The sequence below is a fragment of the Netta rufina genome (assembly GCF_964035555.1).
Source record: "Netta rufina genome assembly, chromosome: 11".
Lineage (NCBI taxonomy): Eukaryota > Metazoa > Chordata > Aves > Anseriformes > Anatidae > Netta > Netta rufina.
This window is the reverse complement of record NC_140134.1, coordinates 9554247-9580064: the sequence shown is the minus strand read 5'-3', so window position 1 is coordinate 9580064 and position 25818 is coordinate 9554247. Positions and strand designations below refer to the sequence as shown.

The 25818-nt window shown below is 39.2% G+C and overlaps 1 protein-coding gene across 5 annotated transcripts in view; it reads left to right on the top strand.

Moving 5' to 3' along the window:
- Positions 1-25818, top strand: part of PEAK1 (pseudopodium enriched atypical kinase 1) — a 115144-nt gene that overhangs the window by 48980 nt on the left and 40346 nt on the right. The gene's annotated exons all lie outside the window — the stretch shown is intronic.

Sequence of the window (25818 nt, the reverse complement as noted above, 5' to 3'; positions counted from 1 at the left end):
AGAATACTTTTCAAGAGCAGTTCTTCTGGTTTTATGCTGTTATTGGAAAAAATACGAGGATTTTCTTTTAATGTAAATCTTTCCAGGTCTACTTTAATTTGTAAGCTTTCCTTATAAAATTATAAAGTTACAGGTTATAACCATACTTCAAAGTCTGCTGTGTGTGCTCTGTCAGCTCGGAAAGGATTACATTTGCATCTTTTTGTAGAGACTGTGCAAGGAAAACATTTTTAAAGCTGTCTACTACCTTATGGTAAAGTTCAAGGGAGCAGATAAGTGAACTTGTAGTTGTTTGTTACAACTTGGTTACAACCATACGCTTATTTCAAAATAAAAAGATTCTATTGTGATGGAAAGGGAAGGTTGGGAAGACAAGGGAAAATTCCCTTGTGTTTAGTCTGTAGAGGTCTAGTCAAATTCTGAGTCCTTGAGAAGCTTTAAATGATGTTGTTTATTTAAACAAGGAATTAAGAACTGGGCCAAGCAAGGCATGGGCTCTTAAGCTCAATAAAGCAGAATCAGAAAGGTCTTGAGGCATGACCACAAGGCACATGTCTTAAATGTGTCATGTAGAAATAAATGCCATTCATTTTTTTGTGTATATAGGCAAACTTATTTCCAGTATTGATGTAACTGGGGAAAATTTTAAAGTTCAGTGAAAAAAAAAAAGTGTCGGTTCCTTCGAATTTATCATCAAATAATGTTTGCATGTATGTGGTTTAATATTGTCTGTGTTTGCTTTGTTACCTTTTAAATAGCCAGCAAGTAGAAAGAGGAAAGTATTTATTTTTAAAGGGGAAAAGAATGGAAATCATCGTAGCGTACATCAGAAAGCAGGATGAGTGTTCCTCGGATACTTAAAACTCAGAGTATTTTGTGTTCATATTTAAAGTGCATTTTCTTTGTTAAAAAAATAAAATTAAATCTGAGATAATCTGATGCAGGTAGTGAAATACTTCCACAGAAACAGCTTGGAGGAGAACATATCAGAACAAATCAGAGACACCAGCGTTTTCACTTTTTGTCAGTGATGTGCCCTGCCATATTCTCCAGGTAGAAGCTCTGTCCCATGTTGATGTGAATGATGGTGCTATGTGTATGTGTTCATATAAACCAACAAATATGGTTTGGGAGGGTTATGTGGAATGACTAACCAGTAAAGCCAAAGGTGGCATTACCGAGGATGTTGTACTTTTTTCTTACTGGTGGGTGGGTCTTGCCTGGGATATCTGGTACATATACAAACAGTTTTTCTACATTAATCCACTTTTTAAATGTCCAGAGAGACAATTTCATGTGTATATAAAGGCATGCTGTTGGGGACTCGGGGCTGAACGAGTACAGATTATTGCGGTGACAATTACTTTCAAACATTCTTAATAAAAGAGGAAGAAAGCCTGAAGTCCATGACTTCTGTATTTAAAAACTTAGAATGATTCTATCTTGTATAAAGGCAGTCTCTCTACTACTATAGTTAATAAACAGTAGCGCCTCCTTCTCTTAGCATCTCTTGTTAGCAAATGTTACTGTAAGGAAATACTCATCTGCATTTCTTTTGCTTCTGTCTGTATGTGACAGTGGTGATCTTGAAATAATTCTGCAGCAACAGCTTGCAGTACTTCAGTAAGTCCTGGCTCTGTCAGAATTATTGCAATTGTATTGGTTCATTAAAAAAAAAAATCCCTAAAACCTTCACTTATTTTCCCATTAAAATACATGTATTCTCCAACTTCCATTCTTCCTCTTTAGTCTGTAAAATACAGTATACGATGTGCTTGCTTTGTTGATTTTGGAGATAATTTTTCTTCTGTCCTTAGAACTTTGAAACAAAGGTTTTTAAATGGATGATGAAGTACAGCTGCTGGATTAACAGACATAAGGAAGGGGGAAGGGGAGGATTGCACAGATGGTTCTAATAAAACTCTGCAAACAGCATAGGAGTATGGTGGTGGGTGGGGAATGGAGTGAAATTCAAATCATAGTTCCAGTGCAAGTTTGGGGGTTAGTTTGTGAAAGAAAGTTGCATAAATGGCCATTTTAGGGTTTGGGCTTGGGTGAGTTGTTTCACCGTTGCTTTCAGTTTTCCCTGTTGCTACAGTACCGCTGGTTTCTCCATCTCCCTGTATCCCCATGTCCATATTGCTACCTGAGGCTTCCATCGCTCTGACAAGAGTCATCCCCTGTAAGGCTGTGTTCAGATATGTAGGAGGGTTTTGTCAGTGGGAAATAGCACTGACAGCTGAGACTTTCACTAACCATTGACATAAGAGACTTTGCTTGTTCTTGTAGGAAAAAATAGTAAAAAAGATGCAGTAGACTTGTGTTGCTGTGCTGGCAGGTGCTGCTCCTGTTCCCACCTTCCACGCACAAAGGTACAGCTGGCTGTGAACATAGTAAGCTCCTTTTGGATGATTTTGAAACTCTCTTCCAAGTTTTAATAAACCACGTATTTCCGTAAGCTGTAAGAGTTTGTACCACATAGTTCATTCATAAGGATGGATGACTAGTATTGCCTTCTTTCCACTTTCAGCTGCCTTTGTATCCTTATTATACATTAGGTCTGTAATATTAAGTCAAAAATTAATGAATAAAAATTGCAAGAAGTTGTAGCTTTAACCCTGAGGGCTTAGGGTCTGGGTAGTCCCTTGTGGTGTCAGTGTCTGATAAGTAGTTCTTCAAGACACAAAGCACTGAGGTTTCCCGGTGAGAGGACAGGTTTTGGTTTTAGCCATTTGAATTCAGGTATGCCATGTTTAATATCTGGTCTTGGGTTTTTATCTTCATAGCCCATGGCAAACTATTTTATGTGGTAAAAGAAAATACCATCTCAATTAATATACCCACAATGGTGTCACTTGTGCAATTTGTGTGTTTTGAGATTTAGATAGTATTTTTTTATTATAATTATTTTTTTCCAGCATTTAGTATGGTTCCTATGGGTATACGATTGTTTTGGGTCATTGAAAGGGTCAGCCATATTTGGAGCTTGGTCTTAACATGTACCCAAATGATCAGACTGCAAGAAGGATGGCTTGCTCTTTCTCTGGGCAGACAACTTTAGTTTGACCTCACTTTCAGAGCCAAAGCGATTAACACGTGTGCATACATGGGCGGACACACACACACTGTCCTCACTAATCTTTCCTTTTCTTCAATGAAAGGAAGAAAGTGTTCTGAGAGCACACAGACGTTCATTCAGCCTACACACAGCAGCCCTTTGGGATGAGTCTTCATCTTGCAGTGTCAAAAGCTTTTCAAATCAGTAGCTCGGGAGGAGCAAATCCTTCAAATGCATGAGTAACAGATACTTGTTTTTAAGAGTCCTTTAGTATGAGCAAGTCATTAAGTACTTCCCTTCTCTCCATGAATCAGTTCTATTTTAAATACTGTATTTATTCTATACTTCGTATCTTTAAAAGCAAAAAAAGTGTTGACTTTTAAACTCTAGTTTTGAGTCTATATTCCAGTATATAAACGTTTGTGTGTTAACAGCATAAATATGTCCAGAAAGGAAGGCACGTTCCCTGCACCGATTCGTTCCTTTCCTTTAAAACAAGGTGTAGTGTGGCTACAGTATTCCTTCACCCGAGGAGCTAATTTCAAAGTGAAATAAATATTGCCCTCTGAAAGCTTCTCTCACTCCCTGATCAACAGTGAGGTAATGCCACTTCAAAATGCCATAATTTCTGAGTGTGTAAGAGGCAGATTATTTTCAGCTCTCCGTGACGTGCATTATGTACAGTACGTGTGATAGTTCTCCAGTTCTTCTGTTCACTTTGGAGGAGCAGCAATGCGCATGCACTGTTTTGAAGCTTGCTGCATGAGGCTCGTTCGGTAGGAGGTAGCAACATGCACGTGTGCTGCTGGCCACGTGGGCGTGCGAGTACAGCCCTACATAGGGAAGTGGCACGTGTGTGCCAGCAGGCCTAGCAGCACACAAGGCCATCCCTGCATGAGTGTGTTGCATGCGCTGGTGCCCTGGAAGGCAGGGTCCCATGGGATCCGCTGCGGGTGGCTGCACGAAGCATTGCCGTGAACGAAGCGCCCCAAACCTGGGCAGTAATTGATCCTCCGGACAGCCACTTATTTCCCTAACGCAGCCGTGTAATGTAATGTACATGGGGTGTAGAGCGTATTGCTTTATTACTGGCAGGATTGAGACTGAGCAATCTTAACAGAGTCTAATGCTGAGTTTTGTAGCTGTGAGGTTAATTTATCATTGAGAAGTTGGATTACTGGCTTGCTTGGTGAATTAGAGAAATTTCAGCCTCTCTTCATCACTGAAAAGCAGCAGTAGATTTCGCTTTTGCTGCATTACTGACTCTTTCCACCAAATGCAAAAATGTAAAAAAAAAAAAAAAAAAAAAAAAAAAAAAAGTAAAAGTGCAGTTCAGAACAAATTGTAGAAACATCTCTGTAGCTATTTTCATGTATCTGGCAAGTAATTTATGTAACTTACAAAGCATACTAAAAGCCACATGTATATAGTACGCTGTGAGGGTTGCTTATTTCTGTTAATGATGAATGTTTCCTTAAAAGTCACCTTTTTCCCTCATTTTCTCTTCGCTGTTCTCACTTAAACACATTCTCTGCCCTTCATTTATTTGTCATTGGGCATGAAACATCTAAAATACGTTTAAATTCTATATGAAGACTGTACTATTGTCTTCACCTCGTCAGTGTACTAGTTAGGAGTACAAAAAATGCCATGCCTTTTAAAAGTTGGAGCAGGAATATGCAAGCTTCTTTATGCTTTTATTTATTATATGAAAATTATAGAGATTTGTATGTTCAAATACTTTGCCTGTACTTAAAGGCACGGGGTATTTTCTTACTATTGTGTGTGTCTCAGCTTTTTATGAATACTAATTTCTTATGGCAACAAATGAAGCCCAAAGAACGGTAAGAAAAAAGTGTTCTTTCAAGTTTTCAAACTTACCAGGCTCTTTTTAATGTTCTTTCTTTGTTCCTCTCCCTACCTCTGTGGTCCTTCTTTGAATGCATGACTATGCGTTGCTCGTAGGCCTGCAATTTATTGACGTGCCTAATGAACAAGAGGAAGAGAGGTTTGGGTTCTCACATCTGCATTTTGCAAAAGCTGAGGAACTGGGGCTCTTGAGTGTGCTTTTGAATTTCTAGAAGATGCTTAACAGCCCAGAAATATTGGCAGGGCAAATTAAAAAGCAATACTAATCGCAAGCTCCTACTCACCCTTACTAAGGAAAAAGTACCAACTCGGGACATCCTAGTCAGTAGGACGGAGATGCAGGTAGCTTACAAACATCTTTTTAGAGGGCTGAAAGGTCACGTTTTGCTTGCTGCCTTGTACAGCGCTGCTGAGCAGAGCAACCTTTTCTTTCTGCAACCAGCCTTTGCCAAAATAGCAGTAACTGTAAATCTGTCAGGGCTAAAGGCTCCAGCCGGGGCAGTAGTCTCCCATAATTGTTCCTGTATTCAAATTACTATTATTTCGCTGATGAAAGTGATGTTCAGCAGTGCTGGAATAGGAGCAGCAATGCTGCACAAGACGTTTCTGTGTTGGCAGGGGCAGACCTCGTGGGCTGAGCACTGGGAGGTGTGCGCAGCACAAGGACATGCTGGATGGGCCATGTGAGAGGAGGCTGGGGCAGAGCTGGGGTCAGGCTTTGGGCCGGTCTCCTTTCCCTGCCGGAGGCACCACGGGTGCCACGTGGCCGGGCACTTTCTGTCTCTGGGAGCAGCCGGAGGACACTGCCTGGGAGGTGCTCTTGGCTCGGGGAATTCAGATGGGAGGGTTCTCTCTCGGCTCGAGAACACATTTTTTCCGCTTGACTCACTGACTGAAATCTCAATGAGTGATAAAATTTCTAAAATTAATGTTGAATTGGTTAGAATAATAAAAGGTGCATTTATCATCAGGAAGGAAGAGCAAAACAAGGGGAAAGATTCAGTGAAGAGGAAATGACCACTACCTCAGTGACAATGCGCGGCTGTAAGCAGCTGAGCACACCTCTGTTTGACAGCCTGCCCCTCTCTCCAGCCACGCAGTGATTTAGCATCAGCAAGATTTCCTGAAAGTGCCAGGAGCCGCCTCTCTCATATCCCATGCCCACAGGCACCTCTGTAGGGATGCTTTCTGTTGAGAAGATATTAGACTACAAGGGTTTCCACAGGCTACCTCTTTACATAGCATGCAGGCTGATGTGTGCATGAAAAGGAACTGCCTGCTCATTGATACAGAACCCATTTCTTCACAGAAACAACACCAGCTTTTGTTTCTTCTCTTTGACTTGGCATGTAAGAACAAGGAAGAAACGTAAAATACTGGCACCGAAGCAGTCTGGTGTGCTGGTGAACACTATAGATATAGCCAAGTACCTGCATAAGAGGAGGTGGGGCTATGGGCTTAAATGTAGTTCTTAAAAATGATAACATTACATGGTAACATTACATGATAACTGTAAAAAGACTCATTTAGTGGTTTTACATTTGCATAGCATGTTTCCTTTGTGTGTTCCTGAACAGTTTGCCAAAGTTGAACAGCTGTATCAGCTGCTCCATACTTGCAGTTCAAAAAACCATTCGGAGCAGGGAGGCTGTGCCCCACGCACTTCCTGGCCCCAGCAGGCTGCTGGGCTGCCTTCCCCATCGTTGTGTGAGGAACTGCAGAACTGCATCGCTTCACCAGGAAGGAGTAGCGGAACCTTGTAACTTCAGCTGGGTGTAAACGAAACCAAGACTTGCAGCTAAGGCTCTTAGCTCCATCTCAGGAGTAGTTGGAGGTAGGAAATTGAGGATGTGCTTGGCCTGGGGGGTTAAGACAAGTTTGCTCTTCCCCTGAGACGTGGCGTGCTGTTTTCTCAGGTCCAACCATGCTTTTTCAGTTGAAGTTTAATTGGCCGAAGATGATGATTCAAAATGGAAACATTGACAGAGGAAGCAACAATAACATAAAAATACACTTATTAAATGTCCCTGGACACAATTCTTTCCGAAAGCCAGTTCTGATTTTTCACTAGCTTGCTTTAGTCTCCATTAGTCTCACTAATGCTTATCTGTGCAATCAGTCCCATCACAGGTATGTTAAAATTATCTTCCTGCTGGTTCATCTGATAAAAGAAGATTGATGCTTGAATGTGTTGAATTCCTGGTGGTGTGATGGCTGTCCCTGGAAACTTCAGCTAAGCAGGACTGGCAAAGCGGAAAAATCATCTTACAAACGTTGTAAAGCTCCAAACCACTACAGCTCCTAATTTTGAACAGATTCCTGTTTTCTTTACATCAAAACTTCTGTGCTTCTGGATATTGGATCTTTTCGCTCTTTTTCTGATGGGAATGCTTGTTGTGGGAGCAGTAAATTTCCGGTGACTGGGAGATTAGAAGCCTTTTGTTTATGCTGAGGTCTCCAATCTTCATTTGCCCAATATTTGTTAACAGATTCACCCTCCCTTAGTTTCCTTCGTTTGAAAATAGCATACTTTTTGTCATTTTGATTCATCAGCTGTTGAGTTGGTGATTATTAGATTTTATTTTTCATGCTGGGTTGCATTGGCAAGAAATGCATTCCCATTCTTTTGGAAAAGAAAAAAAAGCACTGAACATATTTCAGATTCTGCTAACAGAATGATCAGTTTCTAGGGCTGGAAAAGATGATCTCCACACTTATCCCTGCTGCAGACAAAAATCATTATGTATGAATAAGAATAACTTTCTTATTGGGTTGGAAAAGATTACTTACGTAGTTGCCATAAAAAGATATATTTTTAAGAATGCTATCCAGATACCCAGGAGTAGCCTGTAGTATCGGTGCTATTTTTTGCTACAACTTGTAAATCAAAGACGTTGCGTTAGCTCCATATTATCCCAATTAGGAAATGGCATATATGCAATTATGTAAATACCATGCTTCTGGCTTGTCTGTTACCATTAAGAGCAGAGTGAGGGAACAAGCGAACAGAAAGCAGATGCATCTAAAAATATACCTGAGAAGCGGCAGTAAGAGAGCAGTGCTGCACGTGGTGTGGACGGGATTCCTGCGTGTCCTGCAGTTCGTGAAGCCCCCCCAGGTGGATGTGGCAGTGTCAGCGCCTCGTCCCATGCGGGTCACCCGTCCCGCTGTCTCCTGCTTGTGGCCAGAGGCAGATTTGACCCCGGACGCTGCAGTCTCCCCTTCACACCCTGGGTTCTTTCAGCAGCAGCAGGAATTGAGTGCCATGGGACTGTGCCTAAAGCTCACTCGGGTGCCCCAACTCTCTGCAGCAGCTGCACGCATCTAGAAAATTACTCTGAAGGTATAATTGGGTTTTGTTCTCTTGCCTTTTAACACAGAATAATAGAAACGGTGGAGGCTCCTCAGATTCAAAGGGTTTTGTTAGCAATTTATCCACAATGCAACTTTTCCTTTCAAACATGAATTTTCCTTAATTCTTCTTAGCATAGCTCTCTGAAAATGCTTTCAGAAACAATTATGGCTGATGATACATAGTCTTTCTTCCTTTGTTCTTACAAATTAGAATTCTTTCAGCCTAATCATCGCTATCTTAAATACAAACATTAACATATATATATTCTAAGCAAACAAGCTTCATAGAAGAATAAGTAGGGGCTTTAATTGACTTCAGAATCATTCCAGAAATACCTGGCTTGTTTTTTGTTTTTGTTTTTCAGCAGTGTCTTGTGTTACTCTTTATACGAGAGTCTGTTCAAAGCTTTTATTTTTACTCCATTATTTTCCATTCTTGGTAATAAACTCTGTTTTCTTCAGAGAGAAACTGCGCACAGTATTGAACTGCTGCAGTGATGCTTTGTGGTTTGCATTAGGGTGACATTTTGCAGATACTCAACAAAATTCAGACTCTTCCTACTGAAGGACTATGCTAGGCAGTGTTCAAACATAATTGGAATTGTTTATTTTTCAGTACTAGATAAGAAGGTGTGGGAAAAATAAAAATGAAAAGAGTCCCTGTTCTAAATTCTTTACATTCTTACCTCCCCACCCAGCTTTTGTAAAACACTCCAAGTATGCTACTGAGATGCACGATGTTTTTCTTCTGTATAACTCTACCCAGGATCTAACAGTTACTGATCAGTTGTGTTTCTCATTGCACTGTGTCTTTACCAAAGGTTTCTCTGCACTTCTGTTCCAGATTTTTTTTTGTCGTTGTCATTTTGCCAAGCTAAAATGTTTCAGATTTTTCTCAATAGATTTCTTGAATGACTGACTAGGAAAAAAAAAAAGCTTCAGCAGCTACCACTCAGTAAAAAGCAGTGACAAAAATGTTTTCTTCTGATCAGTGCAAGACTAATTAGCTCTATAAAAGTAACCTGAAGTCAGAGGGATTGAATCTGTCTAAAAATTCATGTTATTAAAGGGACATGAAATTAATCAAAATTTATGAATTTGCCTTTTAAATGGAAAAGACATTTTTCTGCAGCTAAAAAATGATAGTGCCAAAGCAAGAAGAAATATTTTTCCCAAATTATACATCTGTGTGTCACTGATCGATTTTGAAGGCTGGCTGATAATATCCATTAAGCTTGGTTCCAGTGATTGATACAAAAATTAACCTTGAGTGTCTGAATAGTTTTGACATCCTTCAGTCTTGCATCAGTCAGTATTTGGTTAATTATCTAAGTATTGCTGCAAAGAGATCAGACTCCAGCTGGCTGTAATTAGGGCTGGATTGTTCCATGCCTTCAAGACAGTTTGTATATTCATGGGATCCACAGCTTTCCGTTGTCCTCATTTCCTGTAACATAAAAGTACTTGTATTTCAGAGAACTGAAGGGGAGGCAAGCAGTGAGAGATGCACTGTACTGGTGACTCTTACCATTAGATCCTTAGAGATCTGACTGGGGAATACACAACGCAAGTATCAAAAAGGACAGGCCTTATAGACAAAAAATGGTATTTCAGCTAAGTAGAAGAAAGTATGGATCTTTAGCAAGCCCGGTGCGTTCCATAAAATCTGAAATCTGTGCTTTGTAAAGCTTGGTCTTAAAGACCACCAGCCTGCATAGGGAGAAACTTGGACAGCAGATCAGGAGTGCACGTGACCTAAAAGCATCAATGAATATTCAGTAATTCAGTAGCCATGGGATAAAACCCTACAAGTGCAATCCATTACATCCAGTTTGTTGAAATAAGTCTCCCTGATTTTGTGGCCGTATGCTGCAGAATTACTAGCATTGCATTACTGGCACTTGCTTTTAGATGCCCTACTTTCAGGAAACACTGCTCAGCTTGCTTTCTCCCTTCAATGTTCAGGTCATCGTGGCCTGTGCTCTGTGCAGCCTCTGCTGTTATCAGCCTTTATTGCAGCTCATGAGCAAGACTAGCACATTTTCCAATTATTACTCTCTTTGGGGAAAGAAGTAGCCTTTGTTTAATTTATGTGTAAAGTTGCTCATTAATAATTCATTGATATTTAATTTGGAAGGTATATGCCAGAAACTATGCCAAAAAATAAGGCAATTAACATAATTATTATAAGACCAGCTGTAAATAGGTAATACCAATCCATATCCCCAGGCAAAGTATGCCTGTCTGTACCTTCAGAATAGGTAAAACATAGTCATGTCTTTTGTGATTTACCTGAGCTACTTGCGGTTCTCGAGGAAAAAGTTTGGCCCTAGGGAAAAAAAAGACAGCTCTGGTAATTGTCGGTAACTGACGGCTTCTCAAAGAGATGCTGGAGCAGAATTCAAAGTTTTTGTGCAACTAGAATAAGTCCTTGTGAGGCCAGGAGCCTCAGAAAAGTATCATCTGTCCATGGTGCCTAGATGAAACTTGCTACTGTTTACCTGCTGAAATCTCTACTGACCATTGCTTCAGGGATGCAGAGGATGATAGAGGTACAACAGCTTCTTCATGGCTGCTCGATCCATGCAGTGTCATCCTCCTGTGGCTGAGTTTTTGGTGCTTACTGCTAATCTTCATGTGCCCATTCAATTTGCTAACCTGGCAGAAAACTCTTCTCCCCCCTCTCCATTCACAGGTTACTTTGCTGCTGTTTGAAAGTTGAGTTGGTTGAGAGGTGGTCAGGAGAAGAGCAGCAATGAGGGAACATGAAGATTAGCATCTCCAACTAATTTTAGTTTATAAAAGTCTTATGAGCATAAGGGCCTAAAAGAACTTATTTCTAAACAGAAACAAGCATTGATAAAGATGTACAAGTTGAATTCCTTCTTTGCTTATTAAATGCAAAATATTTTTATAGTTGCACATCTTCTACTGATTACTTTCTTATCTATATGTATTTTATTTTCAGGTTTATTTCAGACAGGCATTGTCAGCAGTGGCTGCACAGATACCTCTGAGCAGCATTTAGAATATGTTTTTGCAGTGTGGTCACATAATTGTTATTGTTCAACTTTCTGCATGTAATCATTCCTCGGTGCCTTGACGCTATTCACTAGACTAACATGGGTAATTAGTGCATAAGTACACTTAGTGCAGCAAGTCAGAAGTGCATAATGTATGCACACAAAAAATTATTTTGTGCATGGAAATTAACTTTTCCAACTTTCTCTTGTGTCCTTGATTACCTTTTTAATAGAGCATAAATATACATTCTGCTGTTTAGACAAGAATATTTTATTTACTGAACTGCTGTGAAAATTAGTATTCTCTTAAGCACAGAATTTATTCACAGGAATTCAATAAACAGGATTCTGTTTATTGACTGAAGATAAGTCTCTTAATACTCAAGTGGCAAGATAGTTTCCTTGAAACTTTATTATGATGACTTTGGAAAAGTAGCTGAACATGTATGTAACTTACAAGCAAACTACATGCCTACCTGTTTCAGCTCTAGCCATACACTGGTAAACTACACTGGAATTGCTTATATGTGGTTTCATGTTAGTTAAGTCAGCCTAGTAACTAACTGCAGTCAGAGGGAGTCAATAAACTGTGCTCCTCCCTGCTTTCCCCCAGGCCAGCCCTTCTGCTTCCCTCAGCCTGTGCTAGGCTTACCCCAAAGAAAAGGTGGGAGAAGGAAGACACACGACATGCATTTCCTTTCTTCCATTTTGGTTCCCTGCAGGGGAGTTTGCCACCAATACCGGAGGCACAGCTGAGCAGTGGCTCATAACACTAAACACACAAACTGGGGAACTGTGATGGCTTCTACTGTGTTTATGGACCACCTATCCTCAATCTCCATTTACCATGTTTATATTTCTCTGTTTTCAGCAATCTAAGGTTTATGTGTTTTCCAAGCATGTTAAAAGAGAATTCACTTATCATAACAAAATGTTAAAGGTTCAACTTTCAGCGAAATCCAGGAGCTCTTAAAAACTTCCTGAGTTTTGTGTTGCATCCATTTCATGAGGCCACTAATCCCACCATGCCCTTGCTTTCCCAACTGCCTCCCCTCACAGAGAAGTTAAAGCAGGCATCTTGCAGTTCATGTTACAAAAATCCGTGTCACTTTCAGCATGAGCAACAACATCTCATAATTGTTCTGAGCTGAATGTTGACTGCAGGAATTGCTAACCCCCCTTCTGCAGCGGTGTGCCGCTGGAGCAATGGCTCTTGTGTTGAGATGTGATTGGAGCACTCTAATGTTTAATGCATCATTTTAATATTACCCTAAAAAATCCTACTGTCGTGGTATGTTATTATCTCAGCTCTGCTGCAGTTGTTGTTTCTTATTTAAATGTCCTATCTCACTTGAGATTTAATGTAATTAGAACCAGCCTGTGGAAAAATGTTTCTCTATCACGTCTTAGCTGTTGTTCCAGTCAAGATGGTAAAGCAAATCAAACGAGGTGTAATGAAAATGATGGAAATGATAAAAACCATTTGCAAGAGGCAATTTTCCTGAGGGATATAAAAGGCATCAGTGCACTTTTTTTCCTCCTCTTTTGCTTTGTATTTCTAAACTGGTATATGTATGTCTGGAATAGCTCCATAGAGATTTGTCTGACACACCTGAGAGCAGACTCGGGTACATCTGATAGCATCAGACTTAACTGACCCAGGAGGGAACCTGAAGTACCATAGCAGTAAGCCCTTCTGTTTCCATCTTGCAGGAATTCCATCTTTGGAATTCCATCTTTCCATCTTGAGGAATTCATGTGTTACTCCTCTGCATCTTTTACCTTTATTTTAGGTTTATAATTCTATTGTGAATTTTTTTTTGCTTTATCTTTCTTCTTTTGTGCACATACCATTTGCAAACAGGCTTTTGTACCATCAGGATTTATTGTAGTAATCTATATTAACTCATCGTAGTATTGATAAACTTCAAGTCAGAGAGGCTTAATCTCAAGAGACTCGATGTCCTAGAATATAGTAAGAAATGCAATGCTTTCAAAGGGTGATGGTAGGATTTTAAGTGCTGCTATTTTAGCTCACAACAAATGTGCATCAGTGGATCAAGTGTGAGTGATTTAAAAAATACATACCTGAAAAAAATTCTAATCTGTATGTTTCTCCTTTTGGAGCTTTTTAGTTTATAGAGCACTTGTGCACAAGTTCATCTTTTCTGTTACCTTGAACTCCTTGGAACAGAGGGAAACAGTAATTTCTTCTCTCCCCATCCCCCATTCACTTTTTTTTTTGTAAAGAAATGATTAAATGCTTAGAGTACAAATGCTGCGCATGAATATTTATAGGAACTTTTATAACATTCAACAGGGCAATGCTTCATGGCTGTCTTTTTCTGAATGCACATAATAAAGTACCCATCATTTCTTTGAAGCTACACTTGCTCTTTTTTAATTTGATCACAGATTGATAGGAGCTGTATGCTCCTTGGGGGCAGATGGGCCGCAGTTGTTGGTGATGACAGAATGCAGAGATCAGTGCCATGTTCCCTACTTCTCTCTGTTGAAACACTTGCATTTAACATTTAGTAAGAATAAATTTTTTATGCAACATTTACGTTTAAGTTGCAGAAAATTACTATCTAAGAATCTGTTACCTCCATTGGATAAATACCTGATTCACTGCATTTATACTTGGGTCCTGGAAGAAAGAGAGCTGAACATCTGCCTGAAATACACTAGAAAAACTGAATGGCCCTGGAGCACGCTCTGCAAACCACTTGGAGAATCCTCCTGTTAATGCAAAAAAAAATAAAAATGTTTTAGTCTCCACTTCTTCCTCTGCATATTAACTCTCAGTAATACTGCATCCTGTGAATGACGAATAGGGCATATGAGGCCTCGAAGTGCCATTCACCCCTTTTGAAAAAGCAAATGGAAACTGGTATCTGTTAATAGCAGTATTTATCCCCTTGACATCCTAAAGAATATTAATCAGTTTAAGCACTTGAGTGTTTTAATGTGGAGGAGAAAGGCTTCAGAAATAGGCATATTATGGTAGGGGGAAATGCATTTTTTTGACTTACCAAAGCTGAAGATGATAGATAATTTTAGAACTGTAGTTGGAAGTTTCTTGCTCGTAACATTGTTATAACCTCTTCCTCTTTAAATATAAATCAAATAGATTGCTGTAATGAGCATGTGCTCATGTCCACAAATTTACTACATTAACTGTTTAGAGTGTTTATTTAAAAGCTATGTTGTATTTTCTGCATTTGAAGTTATTTATTGGAACTTTGTAGCTGTTATGGAGGTCTACATGAATGCATGTATTTTGGTAAATACCACACAAAAAAGAACCCCCTTAGCCACCCTTACCAGCCAAAGTACTACAGCAGACAGCCGTCACTGCTTACATTCACCACTGGCTAAAATTCTGCTCTGAACAGTTCAAGCGGTGTGGTAGTAAAATGTTCACAGTGTTAACACAGACAGGTACAGCAGACCCACAGCTAAGGCAACCATGAGAATCATTCCTAATAAAAACATTGCTGTCAGCAAAGCTGTATAAGCTCACGTGGAGTCAGCTACAATAGGTACCCAGAACGTCTAGCTGGGCTTTCGTGTATCATTGCTAGCTGTGTTCTGAGCTGTATTCCAACAGACTGGCTTCTATAAAGACTTGTCTGAAACAGTCAGTAGGTTTGCATCTTTCACTGGGATAAGCTGTCTAAATTATTTTTTCCTTAAATTCATTACTAATACATTTTTTTTTTCATTTTTTATCTTAATTTAGCTTTGAGTCCACTTTTATTTGGTCATGCATTTTTAGCTTTCTGGCTGTGAAACATACATTTTACATAGATAGTCTCATATCTGAAGATCTCAGGAATATACCAGTGTACTTCACAATAGTAAATTTGTTCCCTTTTATATATGTGTATGCATTTATAATATATCCTTCTCAGCTGCTACAGTGTACAGAATATGCAGATAATATATGTGTATTTTCAAAGAAGTCATCAGTTATGAAAATTCTTAATTTTCACGTACTGATTCTAATCTTTCCTAAATGTTTTGGGCACAGCAGTTTTTAGCATCCCTGTCATGATTAAAGAAGGAAAACCTAAAGAGACAGTGTCAACAAGTAGTTGAATCTTTGAATTAAACTTGTATACTTGCTATATTACAGTTATCCGCATATATTACAATAAAAGGATTAAAGGAAAATAACGTGATATTGTGCTTTAGTTCTATTTGAAAGACTTCTAAGCCAGTAACACTTGAGCCACATGTGCATAACCTTTGAACGTGTTAAGTGCGTAACTTGTGTACAGGTGTAAGAAAAATATGTGCTCACCTGAGGTCTGTTTGAGTGAGCGTACAAGTAGTAATGCTGAAACTGCAACAATCCAAGGTTTTCATATGCAAGAAAACAGAGGAATTGTCCAATTGTTGTGGGATAACATATCAAATCCATCTAGACAGCTTTAAAAAAAAAATACTATGAGTAAGCATACTGATAATGAAGTGTTTGAATGACATTCTTCATAAGGAAGATTGAAATTGAGCTTAAAAAAAAAGTTTGACTTTTTTTCCTAATTTCTCTTTTGGAGCTTTATTTTTGGAGCATGAAAATCAAGTGGGCACCAGGAAATGAATAGCCATATCAAGCAGTAAGTTTCCAGGGACCTTAGACTTTCATTTGTCTATGGATCACAGCATATTAAGGGTTCACAGAAATAGGAGGCAGAATTTATTACTTAGCCTCAAACTAGCTCTTCCATTGTGCCTTATAAAATAAACCTCCCCACTCAAATAGTCAACTTGCTAGGGCTTCAAGTCTTAAAATTTGTTACTACTGAACTATGCTTCTAACAGGAAATGCATTGGGCAAGACAAGGAATCTGTTTTTTTCCTTCTTTAGCTTAACACTGCAGACATTAACAATGATGTTCCCTAATTTCAGTAAGCAGCCATCTCATTATCTCTGTGAAGTCTCTCTTCTGCTCTTTTCCTTTCCAGTTCTTAGGTCTTCAAGTTTTAGCGTATAATTAAAAGCGTACATTGGCTGACGAGTGAAAACTGGATTTTCAGCTGCTGCTGCCTGTAAAATATAATACATCGCCCACACATCCCAAGGCAGTGATTGAAGATCTCGTCTAATTTGTCTTACTGAAATTTAAGCAAAATCATCTGCTGAGTGTTTCAGACTATCTGCATGCATTACGATTGATCTGGGCTTCTCTGAAAAGAAGAATGTGAAAATAAGATATGGTTAATGTACCAGTCTTTTTATGTCTAGAGAACAAGTTTAACATAGGACATTAGAGATACAGGCCTACAGTCTGTCTTCTGACTACACGATGTTAATTAGCATTATGAAACTGTCCTTTTGTTAATCATGTTGAATTATATCAAAGTTGGAGGAATTCTCTGCTGGAACAGAAGTGCGGTTTATGTTGGTACTGCGCTGCATTTGGCACCGTGCGGTGGGGTTGGCAGCAGGATGACAGTCAAGTGGAGCAAATCAGAAGCTCCACTGACATGGTGCGAGTGTAACTGGCTGTGCACCTGCCTCCTGCCACAGGGGAAAGAAAAGGAGGGGGCTAAAACAGAGCGGGTCGGCTCTGCTAGGGTGGTGTCTGCTGAATGCTTCAGTACTTTATAAAGCAGCATCTTGCTTTTGTAGAACTAGACGTGAACATAAATGAGTTGTGCAAGAAGCTGCTGCTTATAACTGGTATTTTCTGAGAAATACTGTAAGTTTTTATGTTGCTTATTTCCATTTTTCTCCTTGATCTACTGGTCCCTGCAATACTGTATGTAAGTAAAAGAATTATTTTGCTCTTTACAGAAAAAAAAAAAAAAAAAAGTAGTGAAAATACTTGCATTAATATATATTTGGGAAATGTGCACAGTGCAGAGCAAATGCACTTCAGTGAGAGCTTCGGTTTCTCAGCATGCCTGTATCAAGCCATGCAGCACCCAAGTCTTACAACAACTGCATGCAGATGTGGTAAGCAGTCCATAAATACCCTATCACGGATGTTCATCGTTTGTTGGGTTTGGGTTTTTTTCCACATACCACATTCTGGCATCAAAACAAAGTTCATGTGCTTTTATTGAATTTGACATACTGCAATTCCTATCAAAATTGAGGCTTTGGAAGCACTATTAACATGCCCAGATTCAACAAAAGGCTTTTTAAAACAGCTGACACTTTTCCGAGTGACTGGTATCTGAGTGATGATTTGAGTAGGGGGTACTCAAAGCAGCCGACAAAAGTGAAGTTTCATAGTGATTAACTCTTCAGTTGTGCAAAAAATAAAAAAGAAAAAAATGTATGTATACTTCCACAAATCTCTGTAGAAACCTGAGAAACAAAACCTTGAATCTTTATGCACATTAGTCAGACTGTTTTCTGTTGAATAACTGCCTGATATTATTGTAAAAGGGCTGTAAAATTGCAAACCAAAAGGTTTGGCCTTTTTTAAATGGCTTTAAATATAAAAACCCCAATTCATTGTCTTGGCAAAAGCAGGAGTCCTCTCTTCATCATATCTCTTTGCATCTTCTTTCTAGATAGTGAGTTTGATTTTACTGAGCTATGAATGGGTATCTTCTGTTAACAAGTACACAGAAGGCTAGATTCACATTTCAGATTTTGCTATGTTTTTCAGAAACTAAAATATGTGTTGTATATATTATGTGGATTAGGCCTGGCTACGTGATAGGTCTGAAGCTGATTGTAAGCAGGAGATTGTTACCAACTTGGCATGTGATGCCATGTATTGATTTTGTCCTAAAATCGAGCAAGTTTTTTATCACCAGTCTGAAAGGAAATAAAAAAATTACAGCTAACAAAGGTTAGGAGAGCAGTTAATTTAAAAGCAGAGAGATCTACTGATTGCATTGAAAAAGGGCTAGAACAAATAATTAGTATTTACTGTGTACAACTGTAAACTGGGAATAAGCAGTATAGGCAGGGCTGCCTGATTAACTGAGAGAAGCAAGCATCCTCAAAAGCTTGTGGAGGTTGCGACTGTTTATCATCAGGATAGGACAGCAGCCTGGACTTAAAAGGACTGTGTTGACTCCATGTGCAGAGGAATCTATTTCCAGAGTAGGAAGGGTTTGTTTCCATTGTGGTTGTCACCGGTGGGAAACTCCAGGAATGCTGTCTTGTCTTCTGGAGAGCAACAGTCGAAGGGTGCTAATAACAATTCACAAAAGTCACTAGGGATTAAAGGTTTGAACAGTACTTTTTAAAGAGAGGACTCAAGTGCTCAATTTGCTCATTTTTTTAATTTTGAAAAAGTCAAAGTAGAAACCAATAGCACTTTCTAAGTGTAGGAGCAAAAGAAGTGATTTACCACTGTTGCATAGCTGTTGCAATTACCATCATAATTCACCATTTGACTAACAGTTGGGATCCCATGTACTGTTTACGTAATTAATTTCCCGCTGCCAGCATGTGTTATTAAGACAAATGTGAGCCCACAACCTTAAAATCCACAGTACAGACTTTTCTGTATAAATTGCAAGGTGAAGTACTGCAGAGAGCCTGTAGCCTCTTCCACGGGCTGTGCTCTTGAGACCTGGCACACATCACTCTGTTGTGCATAACAGTTATGAAGCACTAACTGGGCAGTGTGACTTGGATTCCTGAGCAATTTTCCTAATCAGATGGAGTATTGATGTCATCCCGTGAGCTGTCTGTAGAGATGGAGCCCAGGACCTCAGAAGGGGGCAGCAGGAGAGGTGTTACTACTGCCTTACAACTTAGTGCCTCTTCCCTGGACAAGGAGTAGGTCTCAGTCTCTCCGTTTCTCTTAGTCCACGTTAGACTAGTTCTTAGTTGTTAACGATTTTGTTCAAAATGGCATAGTATTGCATGCAGCAGGAATAAAAGCTCCCTCTGACACAGTCTAAGGGGGCCAATAATAGCAGCCTTACATTTTATTGGGGTTTGTAGTGGCAGACTAATTGCCCTCGGGCTTGATGTGTTTTTTGTGAAACCCATCCCTGTGCAATGGTGGACACGTCATGGTCCTATATGGTAGTAAAGATGCCGTCATGAAACCTTGTTCAAAAGTTAAAGGATGCAGATGAACGTCATTCTGCTTTTATCTGCAAATCCCTATGGGTTCATATTGAGTCATCATAGTAGTACAAGACTAGAAAATTCACATTGTGTTTTTTTCTGGATAGAAAAAGCTTTGAATTTTAAAAACTCTGACAAGCACAAGTAGCAAAATGTATATTTGTCAATCAGCTCTTGTAGGAAATACTTGTCATTAAAAAAAAAAAAAAAAAAAGAATTCCAGAGTACCATTTCTGAGAACAACCATTCCTGTTGATTTTCTTTCTCTTTCCTTTGATAAGCGTTGTTTACAGTGCTTTGGTTTTGTTGCGCCATACTGTGTCCTGACCCAATGAGTGAGCACTGGCTAGTTTTCCAGCTTGTGATTTTCAAGTGTGATCAGCAGCCTCTTAATTAGTACCTGTGAGCTCTGATAGCATTTCTGTTCATAGGTGGAAAGAACAGCAAAGTGGGCACCCTGGGTTTGCAGGAACGCTCAGAGCAGTGGGAAGGGGGCGGGTGGGACGATACTGTGCTGTACTCTGGCTGCAGCTGCTCTCTGTGACAGCCTCCCCTGGTTTTTGAGTGTCGGAATTCAGCTGTGGTTGCCTATTCCTGCTGCCCACAAGCAGGCGGGTTCTTAGGGTATGTTTGCCTGCATGACATCCCTCTTTGCCTTTCCTCCTCTTACAGTGTTGATGCAAAGATTATAGTGGTTTACATACTTGATAGATTTACACCTCCATTTTTGCAAATGAAGGCTGTTTGTCTTCTCATGGAGTACATTAAGCAAATTTCCTAGCTACAGAAAAGTCTTTGAATGCAAAAGAAAAAGCTAATACAGAATTTCTGTTAAATTGCCTTTCTGATTCTGTTCTTGATTATATTTAGTGATGTCTTCGCTGCATAGATCCTCTATGCCTGGACTATTTTCAAGTATGGAATCAGATTTTTTTTGGACTAAAATTACTGTTGTGTTTTGGTGTTTTGGTTTGGTTTGTTTTTTCCTGCACTATATCATGTCTGTTTCAGTAGCCTAAAAACATGAGTGCCAACTGTTAGATGCCCTTGGTCATTCTGTTAGGCCTTTTCCCTCACCATGGGGGGATACAGCTGCATCACAGAGCCCCCCTTAAGAGGCCTGGAAAACTCAGGTATTGTGGACTTCAAAATTTTTCAGGGGCTGATGACTTTGCTAACCCCTGTAGTGAGACTGAAGAGCATGAAAATGACTGGGTTCTTAACAGTGATCCACAACACAATGTTTTACATGAATTAAGGTATTGATTTGCTTGGCTTTTGGGCCTGTGCCTCTACACTACTGTTACAAGAGTAACAGGATTTTAAACTGGTGAATCATTTATAACGTAGGTAGTTGTATTGGATACCGCTATGGTAAAACCCATTTTGGTACCAAACAGTGAAAACAAGCAGAAGGCTCTATATTAGCAAAAGCCTAGTTTTATATGTACAGCTGAGTTCTCTGTGAGAACCTGTGCAAACACAGGTAGGGAGCAGCATCTTTCATACCCCTGATACTGCTTTGCAAGCAGGATTGCGTGGTTGAAATTTATGCAAGGTAATGCACAGAGAAACTGCAGGGAACAGAATCCTGGTCTTTGTTATTGTGGAATGCCGGGAAGGATCAGAAATCCTAAAACACAGTCAAACACAACATTTAATCATGTATTTTTTAAAAAATCAATTCTTTTTTTTTTTTTTTTTTTTTTTTTGTGAATGCTAAGAAGTACACAATTTTACTATCTGCTGGTTCCTTTTCTAAATAAAATGTCACCTGTGATGGTGCTTTTTATCCCTGATAGCATTCTCATCAGCAGTTGCTGATTTTATGGAGATGGATTCTAGGCAAAGGAGAAGAATAACTATGAGTGCCTAGGAATATCTATTATAATGTATCGTTGTTTTCTTTTTAACTTCAGCATTAGTAAACAATAATGTTTAGCCTTCTAACTTAGAGCTCGTCACTCATTTCACTGCTGTGTCTTATGACTGGGGATTAAAATTTACTGCATTCATCATGTCTGGTGAAATGGTTTATTGGGATGCATAAATGACATACTAATTAGAAGAACGGTCTGAGTGAGAATGAGCTGCTTAAAGCTTTGATGACCAGAAAATTACCTGTAGTTAGTTTCTCCAGATTATCAAAGAAGTCCTCAAATTAGTGTTTTTCTTTGATCATAGATGCAAGGAACGAGGCAAAATGACTGCACAAGGTGGGAGGAGATGGTTATTCGGGAATGAGAAGCCGAAAGAGTTTTTACAAAGATTCAAGCCCTTTCTAGCCACCTGCTGCACCAAGTAGTGAATGAGATATATTAGTAGGTGGTTTATTTTCATCTGTATTTTCCTACCAGAAACTATTAATGTGTATTTCTTCAAGAGTCAAATTGCTTGTAGAGAGAAATCCCTTTCATACAGTTTGTCATCTTATCCTGATTTTTCTGTCCTGTAGTATGACAACATTCAAAGAGTACTCATCCTTTACAAGGCTTTCAACTGGCTTCCTTACCTTTGTAATTACCACTATCTTATCTATGCACTACTATGGATTTGTATGGATTGTTGCAAGAGACATGCTAGAGTTACATACAGTTACTTGACCCAAGTAGTATAGCCTGAGGTCTTTGTAGCCCCATATCAAACATGAAAACTTGGTCATAAAAAATAGAAATGAACACAGAAAACGTTTCCAGGGCTGAGATATATGCCTGACTTAAGAGTGACAAAACAATGAGGGTGGAAGGAAGAGGCCTTACCACTGAGAGATAATGGGATGTTAGTATTCTCAAAACATGTAGTTAACTCTAGCAAAATGGTGAGAATTCATAAAAAGGGAAAGACAGAATCATGTTGTTACCCAAGAGGTTAATTTTGAGAAGAGCCTTGCCAATGGAAGGCTTACAGAGGTAAAATCATAAACAAAAGAGACGTGACACAGAGGTGGAAACGGTGTGTGGAGCAGATTGGATGAGAAGAGTTGGAATCTTTCAGACGATGTCTAGGATTCTGCAGCTCTTCTGCACATCAGATCTGATGCTAGGGAGTGGGAGAACTGGATCTGTGAGAGTGGGAAGGCTGACAGCTGATGTATGATTTCACGAGACAGAGAACTCATACGCAGCATAGAAACGGAAAGCGCTCTGCAGTGAATCAGTGCTGGCGGTGCTCTGGCACCCTGATTCCAGCGGTGGCTGTGTCCATTTTTCCGCCAAAATTTCTGAAATGGACAATAAAGGAACAGTCTGCCACTGCAAGGATTTTCTTTGTAACCCAAATAGTTACTGCTTCATTTAAACACTGAGATTGGAAGGTTTGAATTTACTACACCTAACAACGAATGTCTCAGCATCTGTATAAGTGTCTAATCCTTTTCTGAATCCAGCCTACCTCTTGATCTCAGAGCCATCTTGTTTCAGAAAGCATTTTATATGGAACTATTTTATTTTCACAAGTTTAAATATGCTGCCTCTTGAGTTTGTTGCTCTTGTTTCATGAGAGGCTAAACGGGAACACCCAGTCTATCTGTTTCACTTAATAGGTAAAGCTTCTCATCTCCTAACATATCTTTATGTGGATTTACTCTGATTTTCTTGCACTGAAAGCATGTAATCTACTGATTGTTGTGCATATTCTGTTGCACCACTTGCATGCCCTGCAGTTAGTGATTTGTGAGAGCTTCTTAAAAAATAGAAATAAAATACTGTTTCTCTTTTGCCCATTACTTCCTTGTCTGGTAGGAAGGTGAGCAAGTTTTCTTCACAGAAGTCATAAAAAGAAATGATATCCTGTTCATCCTGTGCTTAGCTCATTGCTGTACCGTTGCGTGGTTCTGATAAGGGACCACGTCATTTTGTGTGTAGCTCAGCCACTTCAACTTTCTCCCCAGTTGTTGGCTTTACCCAGTCCAGTCCCACTGAGCTATTGCTCTTAATTTATCCATTATTTTTAATATCTTTTATATATACATAATGGCTGATAGTGTTTTATTTTTTAACTTAATGCTCTTGAGTCTTTATTAAATAACTTAAAAGGATCTTGGGGAGCGGATTGAGATTGATGGAGAGAAAGCACACTACAGAGAAAGAAGCCAGATGATTAATCTTCTGTATTACAGCTGACCTCTCGCACTGTGGCTGCAATCCACTAATAACAAGTTATTTATCTTCTGATACTGCAGTATCCTGTTTGTCTTTGGCAACTTTTTTTCACGAGTATCATAACATTGATAGGTTTTTGAATGCTATTCTGTATTTTGCTATCCAGTAGTTACATTGCTAAACTCCAAGTGATACCTGTTTGGCACTGGTGTGTTTTGCTGCATCAGGGTTCTGTGTGGGCATCTTTGGAGCTGGACGTAGCAGTAGTGCAAGGCAGAGAGTTTTAAGTAAGTTGTAGTTGTGGAATTGATGGTTTCAATACTATAGTAATAATGCACACTGTTTTCATTCTCAAGCTGTGCTCAGCAGAAGGCTAACCACAACCATTCCCAGGTTTTGTAGCTGCAGCAGCAGCGTAATGTTTTTCAGGTAATTCATTGTTACATATTGTGACTACTCACATTCTGTAGAGGTTTAACAGTTTTGTAGTATTTATTCTTCTAGATACGTTCATGTGCTTAAACAACTGACCAAAAAGATAAAAGGGCAGGATTTGAATTGAGCCTAGGAAGAGTAATTCAAAGGTAATTACATGATGGAAGGTATTGTCATACTGATGCGTTCTCAGAATGATATGAAGGGCTTAATTCTCATAATTTGGCTTAAACAGAGTTGAGAGAAACTCAAACCTGAGGATGTTTTTTTCATTATCGTGCTAGTATCTCTCAGCTAATGTACTTCTGTGCTTATCCTTAATTTGCTAAAAGATCTTGGAATGTTGTGCGTTTTTACTGGAGGGATGGGCATGGGGAGAAAGGGGGGGGGAATCTAATTTCTTGTGCAAGTAAAAAGTATACCAAAAGAATATACTCTGCAGAATTGTCTAAATGATAACTGGTTGTTAGAAACTTAAAGTATATTAATGATAAAATACAATTTTTCCAAAAGGAATTACATTTTTTAATAGTTTTCTCAAGGTAAGAATCTGTTCTCTTTGGAAGTCAGAAGAGTTCATATTCAAATGCATGCCTTTGCTGGTCTACTGGGCCTCAAAACTAAATGTGAGAGCTTGTCCTTGTTATAGTTTTGTGTATTGTCAGTGTGATGATGCAGAATCTAATCAGGTTACTTACACAGATCCTGAGGATATTTCTTGCCTTTTCCTTGCTGTATGGCATTATCTGTTTGGGTTAGGTAAATTGTAAAGCAATGCCTGTTTTATTCTGAAGCATTACAGGTTGTCTAGCCTTAGGCAGGTTTTTGCTGCAGTTCATTGGTTATTTCTAACATGTTTTTTCTTAGAGGTTTTAGGTGGAAAAAACATATTCAAGGGTTTCCTTCACTCACTTGGTTTTATGAAATATTCATGTCATTTAAGCACTCTTTAACTGAGCGATAATACAGCATGGGAGCTTAAAAACAGGAATAGTTCCAAGTTTTTTTCCTGATTGTTTCATGCTGTCTTGCAGCAATTTTGCAACTTTTTTTTTTTTTTTTTTACAGAACTGTGTTTAGCAGTGATTCTGTTGTCTTCTCCATCCAAAGCATGCCCTTTATGTCAGCAGCATAGTACATCGTGCTGCAGAGTGGTTCTAAAGTAAGTTGGCAACTTTATAGATTATATGGACCTGAAGTTTAGGTCATTGCCTCCTCGATATCCACTGGAAGATTCATTACATTTTCTGTAGGACTGTCATTTTATGGCATTGGACTGGTGTCAGCACTCAAAGTTCTGACTAAAAAAAAAAAAAAAAACTGAAACAAAATTTCTTTTTTAACAAAAATTATAATGATGCTTAACACTTCTGTAAGTGTCCATCTGTGCTGCCTGCCACAGCTCAGTTCTGGCTTGTTACAATGATCAGATACGTGCTGAACATTGGTCCAATTAGTCCACTTTGGGAATAAAACTGTGGTAGACCACAGTGCCATTGCTTAATTTCATGTTCTTTTCTGGCACACCTCTTGAGAAATAAGTGCTGTGACTGAGCATGGTGCCACACTTAAGAGGCAGGAAATTTGGGTTCTAATCTTGATATTCCACCAAATTAGGATGTAAAGTGAGACCCTGAGTCACTGTTTCAGGCTACAAAATCTGTATTGTTAAACACTTGCCCACCTTTGTGAAGTCCTGTGACATTGGTGGGTGCACTTCTCCCATTTTTAAATATCAATACATTAAGTTTTATTTCCAAACTCTGCTGTAGTACTTTGTATCATCTCATAAGATTTTTTGCTTGATTTGACTTTCATTAATAACTGCTGCAAGATTGTTCAAAGCACAGTGCTTCTGGGCACTGAATGTCAACAACTGTGTTTCTCAACATGCCTGCAACTTGGGACCCTGACTTCCCTGGC